This window comes from Argiope bruennichi, chromosome X2 (assembly GCF_947563725.1).
Source record: "Argiope bruennichi chromosome X2, qqArgBrue1.1, whole genome shotgun sequence".
Lineage (NCBI taxonomy): Eukaryota > Metazoa > Arthropoda > Arachnida > Araneae > Araneidae > Argiope > Argiope bruennichi.
This window is the reverse complement of record NC_079163.1, coordinates 102,254,363-102,273,406: the sequence shown is the minus strand read 5'-3', so window position 1 is coordinate 102,273,406 and position 19,044 is coordinate 102,254,363. Positions and strand designations below refer to the sequence as shown.

Genomic DNA, 19,044 nt, shown 5'->3' with positions numbered 1-19,044 from the left:
GGAAATGAACAGATGCATCATATATATATAAAAAAAACAAATAATAATAAAAAAAGGAATTACAGGAAACTACGAAAACGAATAAAGTTTGTTCGTTTCCCGTTGCAACAGGTACTAAATAGTATATGATAATGCGAAATAATTATTTCCCAGATTCGCAATGTTCTCAACCTTTAAAGTAGGCGTCTTGGTATCACAAATTTTGGACTGAATAATTTAAATATATGTTCCCGTAAGTGATGGATCATCCTCTTGAAATTTCAATAAATTTTTAATCAGAAATTCTCCAAAGAAAGAAAGGACACAGAGACTACTATTATCTTTTTCACCAGAACAGGATTATGAAAATTTCGCGATTTAGAAAGGGATTTATATTCGTTTAGTAAATATAACATCCCGTTTAGAATTGATCCTATGTATGTTGTTATATGGACATAGGAATTTTGAACCGTAATTAAATGATTAGAACGATACCACAGGAACACCGCACTTCATAGAGAACTTATTAATATCGAAAATTATATTGTACGGTCTAAATAACTATTTAATGTTATCTAAAAACGAGAGTAATAGGAATATTTGTGAGTTGAGCCTCCTATTTTTTCCCCCTCTAAGCAACTCCTTTCATTGTTTTATGTGTAAAAAACGAAATAAAATCTTTTCTTGCTCCGGCACGAAAGTTCCTGCTAAATGCCAATAACTATAATCTGACTAGAAAGAAGATTAGAACATTTAGTACCTGCTAATATTCATTATAGGAACTGACTGAAACCTTAATCACCTTAAATAATTTGAAATTTATTTAACAAAGAGGGCATTTAAATTTTTTTTTTCATTTTAAAGTTTTTAAAATTTAGTTCGAAATTATGCAAATAATTTCGATCTAAATATAATAATATTATTTTTTAATAATATTTTAACAAACTCTTTTATTGATTATCAACTGAAATATCATTATTATATTAACTATCAATAATAAAATGCTTTGTCAGATTATGGGAATTTGCTACATAAAACAGCTCACACAAATAATTAAGATAAAAAAAATTACCTGATTTCCATTTCAGTTAGTCAGGTCTAATCTATAAATTTTCAGGAGGTTCGAATTTGACAAAACAAAGGCCCAAGAAAATTAAGTTACCCGTTAAGAGCCTCTAAATGTTTTATCGGGGAATAAGGAGACAGCTGAATACCCTCATATTCTCAGTGGTTTTCCTGAAATGGTGAAATATGGGAAAAGCAACAAAGGTCGTTATTACTTTTCATAGTTGTAAGGTTCTTATAAGCACTAATAATTTATGGTGAAGTTTGAAACAGCAACTTGAAGAGAATGAGCTAAAAAAATAATAAGTAGATTTATACAAATGTATACGGTACAAAGCGATGAATAAAAAAAAAGAAAAGAAATATGTAACCAACATTTGTGGTGAAACATATTCATTTCAGGATAGTGAATTGAACTGAAAAATAAAATACTACTTGTACACAATTACAATTTCAAATTATTTTTATATCTTGCAGTTATGACAGTTATAAATTTTATCTTAGTAATTAATATCTCAGTGATATTAAAATTGGGTTTGCTTAATATTTCTTTCAAAACAGAGTACGTTCGCCAAAATTGTGGCAATCGTTTGCCATTAAGGTTGGGGATTTAAAGACGAGTTCTTCAATATTGGACTGAGTTTTGATTAACATAGCGAAGAATCTATCGTTTTCGTTATCGAATTACAGAATTGTTTGATTTCATAATGCCATATGAGCGTACGCATATTTTCCCTATTTTTTCCTTTCATTTCCGATGTTAGTTTCAAATGCTCACCAATATATATATATATATATTTCATTTTATTTTTGTTAAAATAAAGTAATCATGATTTGTAAATAATTATTAATTCATTTCATGTAGATCACGAGCCTTTCAAAGATTCATATACAAAGGCAAATAACTTCTTAGAAAATTAATGATAATTTTTGGAATTCTTTTGGGAAATTGTAATTCTTGAATAATGTTTTCTTTTAATGTCAAAATTATGATCTTAAACCAAATAGCAGTAAAAATACGAAATGATTTTAAATACGACTGCTTGTTTTCACTATCGTATTTGCCTTGGAATTTCTCATTATAAAATCCTGATTGCGTCATACATTTTCCCTTCTTTATTTTAAAGCTAAAAGTTTTTATCCAGTGCACACTCTCTTTTCAATTATTTTTATTGGTTTCAAAAGTTTCAGAAAGTGTTAAACTGTGTCGAAGACAGAAGAAATGGTGCAAAAGCATTTTTGTTTGCTTTTGATTTTGTACCATATTCAGCTTTTTTTCTTTTTACTCTATTCTTAATTTAACTTATTTATTGATAATAATGTTACTCTCTGAAAGTCTCATTCTTTTTTTTATGTATATATTTTTAAACTGTTTGACTATTTTATGTGTATAGTATTTAAACTGTGTGCAATTATTTAAACTATGTGTATATATTTCTATTTATTTGACTAAATTCTTAAGGTTAAAGGAAAAGTTTTTTTTCTTTTTTTCTTTTTTTTGCATATTTCTTTTCAAATGCTGTATAGACTATTTTTATATATACTTACTATTTCTCTTCATAGGCATCAATATTAATTAATGGTCCTTCATTATTATTTCTTTTTCAACTTCATTTTTTGGTCACATTTATGCAGCCCATATATTTTTGGTTTTCTTAGACTTTTTTATGATATCCTTTGTTTCATAAGAACTTTGTGTCAGATTTTATATGTTTTCTTATATAATAGATCAGAAATAATTAACACGAATTTTAAATTAGAGTACTTGCTTTAACTTATTTAACTTACTTTTTTTTTTCTGTTTTATCTTTGTTTGTCTTTAAAATATTGCAGATTTTTATTTAATTACCACTTTGTGTTCACATTTAAATCAGTTCTAATGCAAGGAATCAGAAAAAAAGTAACATGAATTATAAAGTGGGCCTTTGTTCATAAAGTCGAGAAATGTATCTTGATACAACAAATAATGAACTTATGGTATGAAATCAATGTTTTTTGCTTCTTGCCACTTTCTGTTTGTATTTTTTATTCTTTTTGCTTGTTGCTGCTACAGAATATTAGATATCATTATTCTCAGTTTAATATTTTACTTCTGATTGTACCGTTCACTTAAAATGTTTGTATTAAAGAAAATACTTCTAAGACTATTTCTTTTAATTTCAAATATTTGAACATTTCGAAGTGTTATCAAGTCTGATTATGTTAGAATTAGAAACTGAAAATATTGCTTTTTTAGGATCTAAGGTATTTCAAAATGTACAGTTTATTTCATTGGCATATCAAGAAAAGTATGTTCAGTTGTTATTACATTTGAAATTTATATATATCTAAAATCTCTGTTACATACTAATGTCAATGCAGAATGAAATCTGCTTTCTCTCTGATAAACTTAATAATTAATCTGTATTTCGAAAAACTGAGAATGTTATTTGATGTGTAAATTTTTAAGTCTCTGAATTTTTAAAAATAATTATTTATGTCCTGATGTGTATGTGTTTTACATTTCTTTAACAATATTGCATGTTGAATTTCAACATTTTTTTCTTTCCTTTCATAGGTATAAAAAGTTATGAAAGGGACTTGGTTGAAATGCAAACTAATCTTAAGACATGAATGAGGTGTGTATATTTCTGTTTGTCTTTCATATTTTCAAGTTTTTTTCATTAAATTACTACTTTGTGTTCATATTTAAATGTGTTCTAATGTACGGGATGATAAAAAGTAACATGAATTATAAATTGATCCTTTGACCTTGAATTGGAGAAATGTGTCTTGATACAACAAATCATGAACTTAAGGCATATAATCAATGTTTTTTGCTTCTTGACACTTTCTAATTGTATTTTTCATCCTTTATTCTTGTTGCAGCTGCAACAGAATATTAGATCTCATTATTCTCAGTTTAATATTTAACTTCTAATTGTACTGTTCACTTAAAATGTTTGTATTCTATATTTTTTGATTTCAAATATTGGAGCATTTCTGTGTGTTAGTAAGACTGACTATGTTTCTCATTCCACTATATTCTTTTCTGAACCATTTTATAAAATTAAAAACTGAAAATATTGCTTTTTTAGCATATAAGGTATTTGAAAATGTAAATCTTAATTTTTTGGCATATCAAGAAAAGTATGTTCAGTTGTTATTACATTTGAAATTTATATATATCTAAAATCTCTGTTACATACTAATGTCAATGCAGAATGAAATCTGCTTTCTCTCTGATAAACTTAATAATTTATCTGTATTTCGAAAAACTGAGAATGGGATTTGATGTGTAAATTTTTAAGTCTCTGAATTTTTAAAAATAATTATTTATGTCCTGATGTGTATGTGTTTTACATTTCTTTAACAATACTGCATGTTGAATTTAAACATTTTTTTCTTTCCTTTCATAGGTATAAAAAGTTATGAAAGGGATTTTGTTGAAATCAAACTAATCTTAAGACATGAATGAGGTGTGTATATTTTTGTTTGTCTTTCATATTTTCAAGGTTTTTTTATTGAATTACCACTTTGCGTTCATATTTAAATGTGTTCCACTGCAAGGGATGAGAAAAAAGTAACATGAATTATAAATTGGTCCTTTGACCTTGAATTGGAGAAATGTGTCTTGATACAACAAATCATTAACTTAAGGCATATAATCAATGTTTTTTGCTTCTTGACACTTTCTAATTGTATTTTTCATCCTTTATTCTTGTTGCAACTGCAACAGAATATTAGATCTCATTATTCTCAGTTTAATATTTAACTTCTAATTGTACTGTTCACTTAAAATGTTTGTATTCTATATCTTTTGATTTCAAATATTGGAGCATTTCTGTGTGTTAGTAAGACTGACTATGTTTCTCATTCCACTATATTCTTTTCTGAACCTTTTTATAAAATTAAAAACTGAAAATATTGCTTTTTTAGCATATAAGGTATTTGAAAGTGTAAATCTTAATTTTTTGGCATATCAAGAAAAGTATGTTCAGTTGTTATTACATTTGAAATTTATATATATCTAAAATCTCTGTTACATACTAATGTCAATGCAGAATGAAATCTGCTTTCTCTCTGAAAAACTTAATAATTTATCTGTATTTCGAAAAACTGAGAATGGGATTTGATGTGTAAATTTTTAAGTCTCGGAATTTTTAAAAATAATTATTTATGTCCTGATGTGTATGTGTTTTACATTTCTTTAACAATACTGCATGTTGAATTTAAACATTTTTTTCTTTCCTTTCATAGGTATAAAAAGTTATGAAAGGGACTTTGTTGAAATGCAAACTAATCTTAAGACATGAATGAGGTGTGTATATTTTTGTTTGTCTTTCATATTTTCAAGTTTTTTTATTGAATTACCACTTTGTGTTCATATTTAAATGTGTTCCAATGCAAGGGATGAGAAAAAAGTAACATGAATTATAAATTGGTCCTTTGACCTTGAATTGGAGAAATGTGTCTTGATACAACAAATCATGAATTTATGGCATAAAATCAATGTTCTTTGCTTCTTGACACTTTCTATTTGTATTTTTCATTCTTTATTCTTGTTGCAGCTGCGTCAGAATATTAGATCTCATTATTCTCAGTTTAATATTTAACTTCTAATTGTACTGTTCACTTAAAATGTTTGTATTCTATATCTTTTGATTTCAAATATTGGAGCATTTCTGTGTGTTAGTAAGACTGACTATGTTTCTCATTCCACTATATTCTTTTCTGAACCTTTTAATAAAATTAAAAACTCAAAATATTGCTTTTTTAGCATATAAGGTATTTGAAAATGTAAAGCTTAATTTTTTGGCATATCAAGAAAAGTTTGTTCAGTTGTTACTACATTTGAAATTTATATAAATCTAAAATCTCTGTTACATACTAATGTCATTGCAGAATGAAATCTGCTTTCTCTCTGATAAACTTAATAATTTATCTGTATTTCGAAAAACTGAGAATGGGATTTGATGTGTAAATATTTAAGTCTCTGAATTTTTAAAAATAATTATTTATGTCCTGATGTGTATGTGTTTTACATTTCTTTAACAATACTGCATGTTGAATTTAAACATTTTTTTCTTTCCTTTCATAGGTATAAAAAGTTATGAAAGGGACTTGGTTGAAATGCAAACTAATCTTAAGACATGAATGAGGTGTGTATATATCTGTTTGTCTTTCAAATTTTCAAGGTTTTTTTATTGAATTACCACTTTGTGTTCATATTTAAATGTGTTCTAATGTAAGGGATGAGAAAAAAGTAACATGAATTATAAATTGGTCCTTTGACCTTGAATTGGAGAAATGTGTCTTGATACAACAAATCATGAATTTATGGCATATAATCAATGTTTTTTGCTTCTTGACACTTTCTAATTGTATTTTTCATTCTTTATTCTTATTGCAGCTGCAACAGAATATTAGATCTCTTTATTCTCAGTTTAATATTTAACTTCTAATTGTACTGTTCACTTAAAATGTTTGTATTCTATATCTTTTGATTTCAAATATTGTAGCATTTCTGTATGTTAGTAAGACTGACTATGTTTCTCATTCCACTATATTCTTTTCTGAACCTTTTTATAAAATTAAAAACTGAAAATATTGCTTTTTTAGCATATAAGGTATTTGAAAATGTAAATCTTAATTTTTTGGCATATCAAGAAAAGTATGTTCAGTTGTTATTACATTTGAAATTTATATATATCTAAAATCTCTGTTACATACTAATGTCATTGCAGAATGAAATCTGCTTTCTCTCTGATAAACTTAATAATTTATCTGTATTTCGAAAAACTGAGAATGGGATTTGATGTGTAAATATTTAAGTCTCTGAATTTTAAAAAATAATTATTTATGTCCTGATGTGTATGTGTTTTACATTTCTTTAACAATACTGCATGTTGAATTTAAACATTTTTTTCTTTCCTTTCATAGGTATAAAAAGTTATGAAAGGGACTTGGTTGAAATGCAAACTAATCTTAAGACATGAATGAGGTGTGTATATATCTGTTTGTCTTTCAAATTTTCAAGGTTTTTTTATTGAATTACCACTTTGTGTTCATATTTAAATGTGTTCTAATGTAAGGGATGAGAAAAAAGTAACATGAATTATAAATTGGTCCTTTGACCTTTAATTGGAGAAATGTGTCTTGATACAACAAATCATGAATTTATGGCATATAATCAATGTTTTTTGCTTCTTGACACTTTCTAATTGTATTTTTCATTCTTTATTCTTATTGCAGCTGCAACAGAATATTAGATCTCTTTATTCTCAGTTTAATATTTAACTTCTAATTGTACTGTTCACTTAAAATGTTTGTATTCTATATCTTTTGATTTCAAATATTGTAGCATTTCTGTATGTTACTAAGACTGACTATGTTTCTCATTCCACTATATTCTTTTCTGAACCTTTTTATAAAATTAAAAACTGAAAATATTGCTTTTTTAGCATATAAGGTATTTGAAAATGTAAATCTTAATTTTTTGGCATATCAAGAAAAGTATGTTCAGTTGTTATTACATTTGAAATTTATATATATCTAAAATCTCTGTTACATACTAATGTCATTGCAGAATGAAATCTGCTTTCTCTCTGATAAACTTAATAATTTATCTGTATTTCGAAAAACTGAGAATGGGATTTGATGTGTAAATATTTAAGTCTCTGAATTTTTAAAAATAATTATTTATGTCCTGATGTGTATGTGTTTTACATTTCTTTAACAATACTGCATGTTGAATTTAAACATTTTTTTCTTTCCTTTCATAGGTATAAAAAGTTATGAAAGGGACTTGGTTGAAATGCAAACTAATCTTAAGACATGAATGAGGTGTGTATATTTCTGTTTGTCTTTCAAATTTTCAAGGTTTTTTTATTGAATTACCACTTTGTGTTCATATTTAAATGTGTTCTAATGTAAGGGATGAGAAAAAAGTAACATGAATTATAAATTGGTCCTTTGACCTTGAATTGGAGAAATGTGTCTTGATACAACAAATCATGAATTTATGGCATATAATCAATGTTTTTTGCTTCTTGACACTTTCTAATTGTATTTTTCATTCTTTATTCTTATTGCAACTGCAACAGAATATTAGATCTCATTATTCTCAGTTTAATATTTAACTTCTAATTGTACTGTTCACTTAAAATGTTTGTATTCTATATCTTTTGATTTCAAATATTGGAGCATTTCTGTATGTTAGTAAGACTGACTATGTTTCTGATTCCACTATATTCTTTTCTGAACCTTTTTATAAAATTAAAAACTGAAAATATTGCTTTTTTAGCATATAAGGTATTTGAAAATGTAAATCTTAATTTTTTGGCATATCAAGAAAAGTATGTTCAGTTGTTATTACATTTGAATTTTAATTATATCTAAAATCTCTGTTACATACTAATGTCAATGCAGAATGAAATCTGCTTTCTCTCTGATAAACTTAATAATTAATCTGTATTTCGAAAAACTGAGAAGGGGATTTGATGTGTAAATGTTTAAGTCTCTGAATTTTTAAAAATAATTATTTATGTCCTGATATGTATGTGTTTTACATTTATTTAACAATACTGCATTTTGAATTTAAACATTTTTTTCTTTCCTTTCATAGGTATAAAAAGTTATGAAAGGGACTTGGTTGAAATGCAAACTAATCTTAAGACATGAATGAGGTGTGTATATTTCTGTTTGTCTTTCAAATTTTCAAGGTTTTTTTATTGAATTACCACTTTGTGTTCATATTTCAATGTGTTCTAATGTAAGGGATGAGAAAAAAGTAACATGAATTATAAATTGGTCCTTTGACCTTGAATTGGAGAAATGTGTCTTGATACAACAAATCATGAATTTATGGCATATAATCAATGTTTTTTGCTTCTTGACACTTTCTAATTGTATTTTTCATTCTTTATTCTTATTGCAGCTGCAACAGAATATTAGATCTCATTATTCTCAGTTTAATATTTAACTTCTAATTGTACTGTTCACTTAAAATGTTTGTATTCTATATCTTTTGATTTCAAATATTGGAGCATTTCTGTGTGTTAGTAAGACTGACTATGTTTCTCATTCCACTATATTCTTTTCTGAACCTTCTTATAAAATTAAAAACTGAAAATATTGCTTTTTTAGCATATCAGGTATTTGAAAATGTAAATCTTAATTTTTTGGTATATCAAGAAAAGTATGTTCAGTTGTTATTACATTTGAATTTTAATTATATCTAAAATCTCTGTTACATACTAATGTCAATGCAGAATGAAATCTGCTTTCTCTCTGATAAACTTAATAATTAATCTGTATTTCGAAAAACTGAAAATGGGATTTGATGTGTAAATTTTTAAGTGTCTGAATTTTTAAAAATAATTATTTATGTCCTGATGTGTATGTGTTTTACATTTCTTTAACAATACTGCATGTTGAATTTAAACATTTTTTTCTTTCCTTTCGTAGGTATAAAAAGTTATGAAAGGGACTTGGATGAAATGCAAACTAATCTTAAGACATGAATGAGGTGTGTATATTTTTGTTTGTCTTTCATATTTTCAAGGTTTTTTTATTGAATTACCACTTTGTGTTCATATTTAAATGTGTTCCAATGTAAGGAATGAGAAAAAAGTAACATGAATTATAAATTGGTCCTTTGACCTTGAATTGGAGAAATGTGTCTTGATACAACAAATCATGAATTTATGGCATGTAATCAATGTTTTTTGCTTCTTGACACTTTCTATTTGTATTTTTCATTCTTTATTCTTGTTGCAGCTGCAACAGAATATTAGATCTCATTATTCTCAGTTTAATATTTAACTTCTAATTGTACTGTTCACTTAAAATGTTTGTATTCTATATCTTTTGATTTCAAATATTGGAGCATTTCTGTGTGTTAGTAAGACTGACAATGTTTCTCATTTCACTATATTCTTTTCTGAACCTTCTTATAAAATTAAAAACTCAAAATATTGCTTTTTTAGCATATAAGGTATTTGAAAATGTAAATCTTAATTTTTTGGCATATCAAGAAAAGTATGTTCAGTTGTTATTACATTTGAAATTTATATATATCTAAAATCTCTGTTACATACTAATGTCATTGCAGAATGAAATCTGCTTTCTCTCTGATAATTTTAATAATTCATCTGTATTTCGAAAAACTGAGAATGGGATTTGATGTGTAAATATTTAAGTCTCTGAATTTTTAAAAATAATTATTTATGTCCTGATGTGTATGTGTTTTACATTTCTTTAACAATACTGCATGTTGAATTTAAACATTTTTTTCTTTCTTTTCATAGGTATAAAAAGTTATGAAAGGGACTTGGTTGAAATGCAAACTAATCTTAAGACATGAATGAGGTGTGTATATTTCTGTTTGTCTTTCAAATTTTCAAGGTTTTTTTATTGAATTACCACTTTGTGTTCATATTTAAATGTGTTCTAATGTAAGGGATGAGAAAAAAGTAACATGAATTATAAATTGGTCCTTTGACCTTGAATTGGAGAAATGTGTCTTGATACAACAAATCATGAATTTATGCCATATAATCAATGTTTTTTGCTTCTTGACACTTTCTAATTGTATTTTTCATTCTTTATTCTTATTGCAGCTGCAACAGAATATTAGATCTCATTATTCTCAGTTTAATATTTAACATCTAATTGTACTGTTCACTTAAAATGTTTGTATTCTATATCTTTTGATTTCAAATTTTGGAGCATTTCTGTATGTTAGTAAGACTGACTATGTTTCTCATTCCACTATATTCTTTTCTGAACCTTTTTATAAAATTAAAAACTGAAAATATTGCTTTTTTAGCATATAAGGTATTTGAAAATGTAAATCTTAATTTTTTGGCATATCAAGAAAAGTATGTTCAGTTGTTATTACATTTGAATTTTAATTATATCTAAAATCTCTGTTACATACTAATGTCAATGCAGAATGAAATCTGCTTTCTCTCTGATAAACTTAATAATTAATCTGTATTTCGAAAAACGGAGAATGGGATTTGATGTGTAAATTTTTAAGTGTCTGAATTTTTAAAAATAATTATTTATGTCCTGATGTGTATGTGTTTTACATTTATTTAACAATACTGCATGTTGAATTTAAACATTTTTTTCTTTCCTTTCATAGGTATAAAAAGTTATGAAAGGGACTTGGTTGAAATGCAAACTAATCTTAAGACATGAATGAGGTGTGTATATTTCTGTTTGTCTTTCAAATTTTCAAGGTTTTTTTATTGAATTACCACTTTGTGTTCATATTTAAATGTGTTCTAATGTAAGGGATGAGAAAAAAGTAACATGAATTATAAATTGGTCCTTTGACCTTGAATTGGAGAAATGTGTCTTGATACAACAAATCATGAATTTATGGCATATAATCAATGTTTTTTGCTTCTTGACACTTTCTAATTGTATTTTTCATTCTTTATTCTTATTGCAGCTGCAACAGAATATTAGATCTCATTATTCTCAGTTTAATATTTAACTTCTAATTGTACTGTTCACTTAAAATGTTTGTATTCTATATCTTTTGATTTCAAATATTGGAGCATTTCTGTGTGTTAGTAAGACTGACTATGTTTCTCATTCCACTATATTCTTTTCTGAACCTTCTTATAAAATTAAAAACTGAAAATATTGCTTTTTTAGCATATAAGGTATTTGAAAATGTAAATCTTAATTTTTTGGTATATCAAGAAAAGTATGTTCAGTTGTTATTACATTTGAATTTTAATTATATCTAAAATCTCTGTTACATACTAATGTCAATGCAGAATGAAATCTGCTTTCTCTCTGATAAACTTAATAATTAATCTGTATTTCCAAAAACTGAGAAGGGGATTTGATATGTAAATTTTTAAGTCTCTGAATTTTTAAAAATAATTATTTATGTCCTGATGTGTATGTGTTTTACATTTCTTTAACAATACTGCATGTTGAATTTAAACATTTTTTTCTTTCCTTTCATAGGTATAAAAAGTTATGAAAGGGACTTGGTTGAAATGCAAACTAATCTTAAGACATGAATGAGGTGTGTATATTTGTGTTTGTCTTTCATATTTTCAGGTTTTTTTTCATTAAATTACTACTTTGTGTTCATATTTAAATGTGTTCTAATGTAAGGGATGAGAAAAAAGTAACATGAATTATAAATTGGTCCTTTGTTCTTGAATTGGAGAAATGTGTCTTAATACAACAAATCATGAATTTATGGCATAAAATCAATGTTTTTTGCTTCTTGACACTTTCTATTTGTATTTTTCATTCTTTATTCTTGTTGCAGCTGCAACAGAATATTAGATCTCATTATTCTCAGTTTAATATTTAATTTCTAATTGTACTATTCACTTAAAGTGTTTGTATTCTATATCTTTTTATTCCAAATGTTGGCGCATTTCTGTGTGTTAGTAAGACTGACTATGTTTCTCATTCCACTATATTCTTTTCTGAACCCTTTTATAAAATTAAAAACTGAAAATATTGCTTTTTTAGCATATAAGGTATTTGAAAATGTAAAGCTTAATTTTTTGGCATATCAAGAAAAGTATGTTCAGTTGTTATTACATTAGAATTTTAATTATATCTAAAATCTCTGTTACATACTAATGTCAATGCAGAATGAAATCTGCTTTCTCTCTGATTAACTTAATAATTAATCTGTATTTCGAAAAACTGAGAATGGGATTTGATGTGTAAATTTTCAAGTCTCTGAATTTTTAAAAATAATTATTTATGTCCTGATGTGTATGTGTTTTACATTTCTTTAACAATACTGCATGTTGAATTTGAACATTTTTTTCTTTCCTTTCGTAGGTATAAAAAGTTATGAAAGGGACTTGGATGAAATGCAAACTAATCTTAAGACATGAATGAGGTGTGTATATTTTTGTTTGTCTTTCATATTTTCAAGTTTTTTTTTCATTAAATTACTACTTTGTGTTCATATTTAAATGTGTTCTAATGTAAGGGATGAGAAAAAAGTAACATGAATTTATAAATTGGTCCTTTGTTTTTGAATTGGAGAAATGTGTCTTGATACAACAAATCATGAATTTATGGCATAAAATCAATGTTTTTTGCTTCTTGACACTTTCTATTTGTATTTTTCATTCTTTATTCGTGTTGCAGCTGCAACAGAATATTAGATCTCATTATTCTCAGTTTAATATTTAACTTCTAATTGTACTGTTCACTTAAAGTGTTTGTATTCTATATCTTTTGATTTCAAATATTGAAACATTTCTATGTGTTAGTAAGACTGACTATGTTTCTCATTCCACTATATTCTTTTCTGAACCTTTTTATAAAATTAAAAACTGAAAATATTGCTTTTTTAGCATATAAGGTATTTGAAATTGTAAAGCTTAATTTTTTGGCATATCAAGAAAAGTATGTTCAGTTGTTATTACATTTGAATTTTAATTATATATAAAATCTCTGTTACATACTAATGTCAATGCAGAATGAAATCTGCTTTTTCCCTGATAAACTTAATAATTAATCTGTATTTCGAAAAACTGAGAATGGGATTTGATGTGTAAATTATTATGTCTCTGAATTTTTAAAAATAATTATTTATGTCCTGATGTGTATGTGTTTTACATTTCTTTAACAATACTGCATGTTGAATTTAAACATTTTTTTCTTTCCTTTCATAGGTATAAAAAGTTATGAAAGGGACTTGGTTGAAATACAAACTAATCTTAAGACATGAATGATTTGTGTATATTTTTTGTTTGTCTTTCATATTTTCAGGTTTTTTTTATTTAATTACTACTTTGTGTTCATATTTAAATGTGTTTTAATGTAAGGGATGAGAAAAAAGTAACATGAATTATAAATTGGTCCTTTGACCTTGAATTGGAGAAATGTGTCTTGATACAACAAATCATGAATTTATGGCATAAAATCAATGTTTTTTGCTTCTTGACACTTTCTATTTGTATTTTTCATTCTTTATTCTTGTTGCAGCTGCAACAGAATATTAGATCTCATTATTCTCAGTTTAATATTTAATTTCTAATTGTACTATTCACTTAAAGTGTTTGTATTCTATATCTTTTTATTTCAAATGTTAGCGCATTTCTGTGTGTTAGTAAGACTGACTATGTTTCTCATTCCACTATATTCTTTTCTGAACCTTTTTATAAAATTAAAAACTGAAAATCTTGCTTTTTTAGCATATAAGGTATTTGAAAATGTAAACCTTAATTTTTTGGCATATCAAGAAAAGTATGTTCAGTTGTTATTACATTTGAATTTTAATTATATCTAAAATCTCTGTTACATACTAATGTCAATGCAGAATGAAATCTCCTTTCTCTCTGATAAACTTAATAATTAATCTGTATTTTGAAAAACTGATAATGGGATTTGATGTGTAAATTTTTAAGTCTCTGAATTTTTAAAAATAATTATTTTTGTCCTGATGTGTATGTGTTTTACATTTCTTTAACAATACTGCATGTTGAATTTAAACATTTTTTTCTTTCCTTTCATAGGTATATAAAGTTATGAAAGTTACTTGGTTGAAATGCAAACTAATCTTAAGACATGAATGAGGTGTGTATATTTTTGTTTGTCTTTCATATTTTCAAGTTTTTTTATTGAATTACCACTTTGTGTTCATATTTAAATGTGTTCCAATGTAAGGGATGAGAAAAAAGTAACATGAATTATAAATTGGTCCTTTGACCTTGAATTGGAGAAATGTGTTTTGATACAACAAATCATGAATTTATGGCATAAAATCAATGTTTTTTGCTTCTTGACACTTTCTATTTGTATTTTTCATTCTTTATTCTTGTTGCAGCTGCGACAGAATATTAGATCTCATTATTCTCAGTTTAATATTTAACTTCTAATTGTAGTGTTCATTTAAAATGTTTGTATTCTATATCTTTTGATTTCAAATATTGGAGCATTTCTGTGTGTTAGTAAGACTGACAATGTTTCTCATTTCACTATATTCTTTTCTGAACCTTCTTATAAAATTAAAAACTCAAAATATTGCTTTTTTAGCATATAAGGTATTTGAAAATGTAAATCTTAATTTTTTGGCATATCAAGAAAAGTATGTTCAGTTGTTATTACATTAGAATTTTAATTATATCTAAAATCTCTGTTACATACTAATGTCAATGCAGAATGAAATCTGCTTTCTCTCTGATAAACTTAATAATTAATCTGTATTTCGAAACACTGAGAATGGGATTTGATGTGTAAATTTTTAAGTCTCTCAATTTTTAAAAATAATTATTTATGTCCTCATGCGTATGTGTTTTACATTTCTTTAACAATACTTCATGTTGAATTTAAACATTTTTTTCTTTCCTTTCATAGGTATATAAAGTTATGAAAGGGACTTGGTTGAAATGTAAACTAATCTTAAGACATGAATGAGGTGTGTATATTTTTGTTTGTCTTTCATATTTTCAAGGTTTTTTTATTGAATTACCTCTTTGTGTTCAGATTTAAATGTGTTCCAATGTAAGGGATGAGAAAAAAGTAACATGAATTATAAATTGGTCCTTTGACCTTGAATTGGAGAAATGTGTCTTGATACAACAAATCATGAATTTATGGCATATAATCAATGTTTTTTGCTTCTTGACACTTTCTAATTGTATTTTTCATTCTTTATTCTTGTTGCAGCTGCAACAGAATATTAGATCTCATTATTCTCAGTTTAATATTTAACTTCTAATTGTACTGTTCACTTAAAATGTTTGTATTCTATATCTTTTGATTTCAAATATTGGAGCATTTCTGTGTGTTAGTAAGACTGACAATGTTTCTCATTTCACTATATTCTTTTCTGAACCTTCTTATAAAATTAAAAACTCAAAATATTGCTTTTTTAGCATATAAGGTATTTGAAAATGTAAAGCTTAATTTTTTGGCATATCAAGAAAAGTATGTTCAGTTGTAATTACATTTGAATTTATATTATTTCTTAAATCTCTGTTACATACTAATGTCAATGCAGAATGAAATCTGCTTTCTGTCTGATAAACTTAATAATTAATCAGTATTTCGAAAAACTGAGAATGGGATTTGATGTGTAAATTTTTAAGTCTCTGAATTTTTAAAAATAATTATTTATGTCCTGATGTGTATGTGTTTTACATTTCTTTAACAATACTGCATGTTGAATTTAAACATTTTTTTCTTTCCTTTCATAGGTATAAAAAGTTATGAAAGGGACTTGGTTGAAATGCAAACTAATCTTAAGACATGAATGAGGTATGTATATTTTTGTTTGTCTTTCATATTTTCAAGTTTTTTTATTGAATTACCACTTTGTGTTCATATTTAAATGTGTTCCAATGTAAGGGATGAGAAAAAAGTAACATGAATTATAAATTGGTCCTTTGACCTTGAATTGGAGAAATGTGTTTTGATACAACAAATCATGAATTTATGGCATAAAATCAATGTTTTTTGCTTCTTGACACTTTCTATTTGTATTTTTCATTCTTTATTCTTGTTGCAGCTGCGACAGAATATTAGATCTCATTATTCTCAGTTTAATATTTAACTTCTAATTGTAGTGTTCATTTAAAATGTTTGTATTCTATATCTTTTGATTTCAAATATTGGAGCATTTCTGTGTGTTAGTAAGACTGACAATGTTTCTCATTTCACTATATTCTTTTCTGAACCTTCTTATAAAATTAAAAACTCAAAATATTGCTTTTTTAGCATATAAGGTATTTGAAAATGTAAATCTTAATTTTTTGGCATATCAAGAAAAGTATGTTCAGTTGTTATTACATTAGAATTTTAATTATATCTAAAATCTCTGTTACATACTAATGTCAATGCAGAATGAAATCTGCTTTCTCTCTGATAAACTTAATAATTAATCTGTATTTCGAAACACTGAGAATGGGATTTGATGTGTAAATTTTTAAGTCTCTCAATTTTTAAAAATAATTATTTATGTCCTCATGCGTATGTGTTTTACATTTCTTTAACAATACTTCATGTTGAATTTAAACATTTTTTTCTTTCCTTTCATAGGTATATAAAGTTATGAAAGTTACTTGGTTGAAATGCAAACTAATCTTAAGACATGAATGAGGTGTGTATATTTTTGTTTGTCTTTCATATTTTCAAGTTTTTTTATTGAATTACCACTTTGTGTTCATATTTAAATGGGTTCCAATGTAAGGGATGAGAAAAAAGTAACATGAATTATAAATTGGTCCTTTGACCTTGAATTGGAGAAATGTGTTTTGATACAACAAATCATGAATTTATGGCATAAAATCAATGTTTTTTGCTTCTTGACACTTTCTATTTGTATTTTTCATTCTTTATTCTTGTTGCAGCTGCGACAGAATATTAGATCTCATTATTCTCAGTTTAATATTTAACTTCTAATTGTAGTGTTCATTTAAAATGTTTGTATTCTATATCTTTTGATTTCAAATATTGGAGCATTTCTGTGTGTTAGTAAGACTGACAATGTTTCTCATTTCACTATATTCTTTTCTGAACCTTCTTATAAAATTAAAAACTCAAAATATTGCTTTTTTAGCATATAAGGTATTTGAAAATGTAAAGCTTAATTTTTTGGCATATCAAGAAAAGTATGTTCAGTTGTAATTACATTTGAATTTATATTATTTCTTAAATCTCTGTTACATACTAATGTCAATGCAGAATGAAATCTGCTTTCTGTCTGATAAACTTAATAATTAATCAGTATTTCGAAAAACTGAGAATGGGATTTGATGTGTAAATTTTTAAGTCTCTGAATTTTTAAAAATAATTATTTATGTCCTGATGTGTATGTGTTTTACATTTCTTTAACAATACTGCATGTTGAATTTAAACATTTTTTTCTTTCCTTTCATAGGTATAAAAAGTTATGAAAGGGACTTGGTTGAAATGTAAACTAATCTTAAGACATGAATGAGGTGTGTATATTTTTGTTTGTCTTTCATATTTTCAAGGTTTTTTTATTGAATTACCTCTTTGTGTTCAGATTTAAATGTGTTCCAATGTAAGGGATGAGAAAAAAGTAACATGAATTATAAATTGGTCCTTTGACCTTGAATTGGAGAAATGTGTCTTGATACAACAAATCATGAATTTATGGCATATAATCAATGTTTTTTGCTTCTTGACACTTTCTAATTGTATTTTTCATTCTTTATTCTTGTTGCAGCTGCAACAGAATATTAGATCTCATTATTCTCAGTTTAATATTTAACTTCTAATTGTACTGTTCACTTAAAATGTTTGTATTCTATATCTTTTGATTTCAAATATTGGAGCATTTCTGTGTGTTAGTAAGACTGACAATGTTTCTCATTTCACTATATTCTTTTCTGAACCTTCTTATAAAATTAAAAACTCAAAATATTGCTTTTTTAGCATATAAGGTATTTGAAAATGTAAAGCTTAATTTTTTGGCATATCAAGAAAAGTATGTTCAGTTGTAATTACATTTGAATTTATATTATTTCTTAAATCTCTGTTACATACTAATGTCAATGCAGAATGAAATCTGCTTTCTGTCTGATAAACTTAATAATTAATCAGTATTTCGAAAAACTGAGAATGGGATTTGATGTGTAAATTTTTAAGTCTCTGAATTTTTAAAAATAATTATTTATGTCCTGATGTGTATGTGTTTTACATTTCTTTAACAATACTGCATGTTGAATTTAAACATTTTTTTCTTTCCTTTCATAGGTATAAAAAGTTATGAAAGGGACTTGGTTGAAATGCAAACTAATCTTAAGACATGAATGAGGTATGTATATTTTTGTTTGTCTTTCATATTTTCAAGTTTTTTTATTGAATTACCACTTTGTGTTCATATTTAAATGTGTTCCAATGTAAGGGATGAGAAAAAAGTAACATGAATTATAAATTGGTCCTTTGACCTTGAATTGGAGAAATGTGTTTTGATACAACAAATCATGAATTTATGGCATAAAATCAATGTTTTTTGCTTCTTGACACTTTCTATTTGTATTT

At 25.9% G+C, this 19,044-nt stretch overlaps 1 long non-coding RNA gene across 1 annotated transcript; it reads left to right on the top strand.

Moving 5' to 3' along the window:
• The first annotated feature begins 1,611 nt into the window (after positions 1–1,611).
• Positions 1,612–18,821, top strand: LOC129960200 (uncharacterized). The gene is made up of 3 exons (XR_008783554.1): positions 1,612–1,764; positions 16,233–16,293; positions 18,757–18,821. It is a non-coding gene; the product is annotated as an uncharacterized LOC129960200 (long non-coding RNA).
• The last annotated feature ends 223 nt before the right edge of the window (positions 18,822–19,044 follow it).